General features: G+C 33.1%; 1 long non-coding RNA gene across 1 annotated transcript; it reads right to left on the bottom strand.

The window, feature by feature from the left end:
• Positions 1-354: 354 nt before the first annotated feature.
• LOC139426250 (uncharacterized) lies at positions 355-1,396 on the bottom strand. Its single transcript, XR_011637490.1, has 2 exons — positions 1,123-1,396; positions 355-1,082 (listed from the first exon to the last, which is right to left on the bottom strand). It is a non-coding gene; the product is annotated as an uncharacterized lncRNA (long non-coding RNA).
• Between the last annotated feature and the right edge of the window lie 4,322 nt (positions 1,397-5,718).

Here is a 5,718-nt window from a genome sequence, read left to right as displayed (position 1 = left end):
ATAAATTTCTTGCTAAATCAGTTCAAGTAAGAAAGACTTTCGTTTTTAAAAGAAAACTTTGTTTTAATTGTTTGAAATTAGGACATAGTGAATTGTAAAAGCAAACACTGCAACTTTTACTTAGAAAAGCATCGTAGTTTGTTGCATCAAGAAGTTGAGGATTCGAACTTAGCGTCTGTTGAAAATTCTGAAATAAAATACTCTGCTCATTATTCAACACGGGAGAAATTTGATTGTAGCATCCCTCCAACTGCCATAGTTAGGATTTTTGATTCTTCTGGAATTAGTGTTGATTGCCGAGCACTTATACAACTCCAATTCAAAATATTAGAATAATGATAAATAAAGCACATAGTGGTTTGAGATATGCATTTATTTTGGTAAAAATGAATACCTGAGAATTTTGAAGTGTGTTATCACATTCTACATGTTTTGTAGATGAACATAACATAAATAAATTATTATGATATTGCAAAAGTTTTTACAATGAATTTTTTCTAAAAATTCAAAAAATTAGAATAATTTTCACAGTGGTTCAAAAAATTAGAATAACATGAACAAAAATAGCATAATTCATTTAAATGAAATCTGCATGAATAGTTAATACTTAGTGGCATCTCCCTTAGCTTTAATAACGTCACGCAAACGATTTTGCATACGATGCACTACTTTTTTGCAGTCATCTTTGCTGATAGTTGCCCAAACGGATTTCACGCTTTCTATGAGTTCATTTTTGTCCTTTGGAGCTAAATCCTGAAGGCGTTTCTTCATTAAACCCCATATATTCTCGATGGGGTTCAAATCGGGTGAATTGGCCGGCCAAGGAAGTAATTTGACTTTATTGTTAGTAAGCCAAGTAGTGGTGGCGTTTGACGTGTGGCAAGATGCAGAGTCTTGTTGGAAGATAAAGTCATCCTCAAATAGATCTTCCGATGACGGAATCATAAAATGTTCAAGTACCTCCTTGTATACTTCAGAATTTACCCTTCCTTTCAAAATGCACAGCTTTCCTAAGCCCTCAGCACCCATACACCCCCAAATCATTACAGAAGTGCTAAACTTCACTGAGCGTTTCAAGCAATCTGTGGTAAAAGCTTCTTGCTTGCAACGCCAAACATGGACACCCTGATGACCGTGGGAAACGCAAAACATCGATTCATCGCTAAAGAGTACGTTATTCCAGTCCTGAATACCCCATTGCAATCTGTCTTTGCACCACCTCACTCTGGCTCGTTTTTGCTTGCGTGTAAGTAGCGGCTTTTTCTTGGGCACACGTGATGTAAAATCAAGTTCATGGAGTCGTCGTAGTGTGGTAGATGTTGAGGCATCCACTCCTTGTTCTCTCCACTTTCTACTTATGAATCTCAAGCTCTTGAAGCGATTTTTAGTGACGACACGTTTCGGCATTCTGTCTTGTCTCAGTGTGGTTATTCGTTTACGACCACTATTTGAGCGATTATTATTAAAACTTTGATTTGTAGAATAATCTTTTAAAATTTTACTTTCAGTTCCTTGAGAGCAATTCACTTTTTTGGCAATCATTTGTTGACTAATTCCCTCATTGCGTAGAGTCACAATCGCTGTCTTGGTAGTGTCCGGTATGTCTTTCGTTCGACCCATTTTAACTCCCAACTAACTAAATCTGATTTTCAAACCAGCCTTTATACGCGTACTAGCTCTACAGTGGCGCAACTTATGCAAATTTTATGATTAGCGTTGACCAATCACACAATTTTACAGATATTCTAATATTTTGAATCGCCTCTGGAAATATTTTAATATTTTGAAAAATTTCAATATTTTTTTATAAAATCTATAACACTTCTTTAGGCGCGTGTGAACAATAATATCATACGTCAACTAATTGTGGACGGTTAATAATTTTTCCGTTCGCCACCGTTGTTTATTTTTAAAGATATCACGCATTTTATAAGGTAATACAATGCCGTTTTTGGTTATTCTAATATTTTGAATTGGACTCTGGATCTGAATCGAGTTTTATCAGCTCAACGTTTGCGTTTAAAAAAGATAACGCAAATATATCTTTGTCAAGTTTATCAGCGAAACTCATGACCAAAGTTAAAAACTTTGTAAATGTTACAATTGGCTCGAGACTGGATCCTAACTTTTGTTTAAATATATCTACGTTAGTTCTTTCGAAGGTAACAAGCCTCAATACAAACTTGACTTTAACGAGTTTACCTACTTCAAAGGATTTAAACTTGCTGAACCAAATTTCAATCAGCCAAGCAAGTTAGACTTCCTGTTAGGAGCATATGCAGTTCCTAATGTTTTTCTTAGCGAAAAGCATAAACCAGCTAAGGTCAATATTCCTGCCTTCCGAACTGTATTCGGATGGGTGGTCACAGGAAAAATTAGTTTTACGTCTACAAGGCAAGTCACACATTTGCATGTTACTTGCTGTGATATCGACAAGAATTCGCAAGCCTTTTGGGAGCTTGACCATATTCCATGTAAGAAAATTCTTAGTGAATTTAAAAAGTATTGCAAAGAAATCTACCAAGAAACTACCACGAGAAATCCAGAAAGAATATTTGTTGTTAGATTACCATTTAAAAGATCAAGTCCTGAATTGAGAGCCTTAGAGAGTTGACCATTCAACGTTTGAAACGCATAGAGAGAAAATTGAAACACAACCCTGATCTAGACAGGGCGTACAACACTTTAATGTGGGAGTATATGTCCTTGGGGCATATGGAATTGGTACCTCCAGAAGAACTATTAAAACCTGTTCATGAGACCTTTTGTTTGCCACATCATGCTGTTACGAAATGTGAAGCTAGCACTACAAAATTCCGAGTGGTTTTTGACGCATCGGCTAAGTCTTCGAACGGAATATCTTTAAACGATAAGCTACTGGTCGGACCTGTAGTACAGGATACTCTTGCTTACATACTTCTTAGATTTCGCATCCACCAAGTAGCTATTGTGGCAGACATCGTAAAAAAAGATAAATAATTGAAAAAATAAAATGTTTGAATCATTTTAGTCTTTTAGGAAAAAAAGGTTTGAGTTATTTTTATCAGTCCAAATATAAATAAATACAATAAAAGGCTTGAATAAGTTTAACCTGAAAGAAAGGTTAAAAGGAAAGAAAAGAAGAAAAAAGTTTCTCCTTTTGAAGGTGTAAAATTTTTTGTAACAGAACATCTTCCTCGAAACTTATATCGCGGCACACTTCTTTAAAAGAGAAAAGCCATTGTAATTGAGTTTACCTGTGTAAAACTCAAGCTAAATTAAATTAAAGTTCTTTTTAGCATTTGGGTGATGGCGAGATGACGAAGAAGGGAGAGATTTGTGGTTTTATTCAAATGATGTCGTTAGTATTTTTCTGACACCCTCCTACACCTACAGATCTGTGAGGGAGAATAAAAGCGTTTTAGATTCTAATTTTGTTGGATTTAATTTGGGGGATAGTTAAGATGAGTTGTTATTGGCAGTCTTTTTCTGGGACTTTCGAATATAAAAACTTCGCTTTAAATTAAGAAAACAAAAAATAAGTTATTTCGAGTTAGAATAAATAAAGTGATATGCCTTCATGCTATTCAATTCATTTTAAATTCAACCCTATCGAACCAAACTTCAATCGGATTAGATCTGATTTAAGTTCAGATCAGTATCAGATACGGAATGCGAAATAAGAATGTCCTCTATTTGTTTTAAAACAGATGAGTGCGTCAATTCAAGATAAGTGATTAAATTTGCAATATTCTGAGGTAGTGAAGTCTGCTGTTTATTGGGTCTCAAAAAAGCAGGTAACATCTTTGTAACAGATAAACAGTGTTCTTCTGAGAAACCTCAGCAATTTAGATAACAAAATAATCTCATCTGAATTGAGGTATCGGCTGTAGAAACACATCTAGAAATTTCGGAACGCCAAGAGAGAAAGAAATTTCCGGCTGCAGTTAACTCTCTGCTTAATGATATTAGTACATTAGTCAGTTCAATGAATAAAAAATTATAAACACAAATAAAAATTAACTTTCAGAAATACAGTCGACCCTCGATAACGCTTAACTTGAATCTCTTTTAACATAAATAAATTTTTGACTCTCCGTCAACTTGCATATAGATATAATACTTTAAAGTATTTGTAACGTGAACGCATTTAACGTTAAATATCTTTTAAGGTGAATTCGAATGTCACTACCTTTGGAAAAATGGTTACTTTTAACGTGAGTTGAATATTTATTTTCCCCTCTGGCAGGTCTCAGAAAACTGATCATTTACTGTTCTATACTTATAAGAGTAGGTAATACTGAATGCTTTGTTGTAGTTCTGACAATTTCACTATTACAGCTGTCAAATGAAAGAGTTGTCTATTGAGGGGAAGGGAACAAGATAAGCCCTTTACAACTCAAATATGAACAAAGGTTTCTTTCCCCTCCTGGGTGTGAATGCAAAGAAGCATTTTTTTAAATGTGAAATGACAAACCCTATTTAGTTAAAAAAGGGATCTGATGTTGATGGTGATGTTCAAACTCATAATTTTTTTCTCTCCAGGTAATTTGTTCCAATTTCTTTCAAAGACTACGTTTCAAAGTCTACGTCAAGGATTATGATGTAATGGGTCCGGTTACATACTCTGATATCTGAGTAGGAGAAATAAAAAGTTCTTAAAGTGAATTAGCAAGGAAAAAAATGAAGAACCGTTGAAAATTGAAAGCTTTATTCCTCTGTTGATTGCTTACGAACCAATTTAAACTGTTCGTTCTTTTGTAATGCAAAATGAAAATTCGAATAAATTTTTGGATGCAGTTGGAAAACTTTCAGAAAGCCTGTGTGAATAAGAAACAAAAATGCGAGCTATTACCAATTATTTTGTTAGTAATCCTCTCTAGTTTGTGAAATACATAAGTTTATTTCACTAGCCACTTTTCAAAATTATTTTATTTACTTCTACAAAATAAAAAATAAAAATGTAAATTTAGAGCTGAGGAAGTTAAGCAACTAGTTGTATTCATTATGAGAATATATCGAGAAGTTATTACTCTAATATAAAAAGCAAAACTTTTATTGAAACTAAATATATATGAATTTACAAATTCATAATAGAACTTAATGCTTAAAAACGCAAATAGATAATAGAAAATATCTGCGCATTGTATGATTTTCATAAAAGTTTCTAGATTGATAACGTGAATTAATTTTAACGTGTATAATTCGTCTGATTTTCTTTAATGCCCTCATATCAAATTCCATCTCAAAATTGTATACTTTTCTAGTGGGAATCTTACATTTTTGAAATATATGGTTTGCGATACATGATTAAAAGTGTTTATTTAATATAGTTTTTTCTTCTGCCAGCAAATTTAGAGAAATCGATCTTTAATTGATCTGGAAGGATTAAAAGGGTTTCTCTTCAGCTCTTGTAATTTAGTGAATATGATCCTTTGTTTCGTCACCAAATGAAATATTTTGTCGTGATTTGACGCATTAGAGGGCAGCAGTTTTTTTTAGAAATCAAATTTACGTATCTATTCATTTTTTAGACATTTGAAATGGAGAAGTGACTAACTTCGTAAATTACAGACATTTCATAAGACAGGTTATATTATAACTAACACAATTACAAAAAGTAAATATTCTAGAATTATTTATTGTGTATATAAACAAAAAGTATTAGTCCACATTACTTCCAATTTCTCGTACACTATTCACGTATTAATTTAACTTAGGTTTCTTAAAAAAAACTGA

The sequence above is a fragment of the Parasteatoda tepidariorum genome, chromosome 8 (genome assembly GCF_043381705.1).
Source record: "Parasteatoda tepidariorum isolate YZ-2023 chromosome 8, CAS_Ptep_4.0, whole genome shotgun sequence".
Taxonomy (NCBI): Eukaryota; Metazoa; Arthropoda; class Arachnida; order Araneae; family Theridiidae; genus Parasteatoda; species Parasteatoda tepidariorum.
This window is presented reverse-complemented; position numbering and strand designations above follow the sequence as displayed.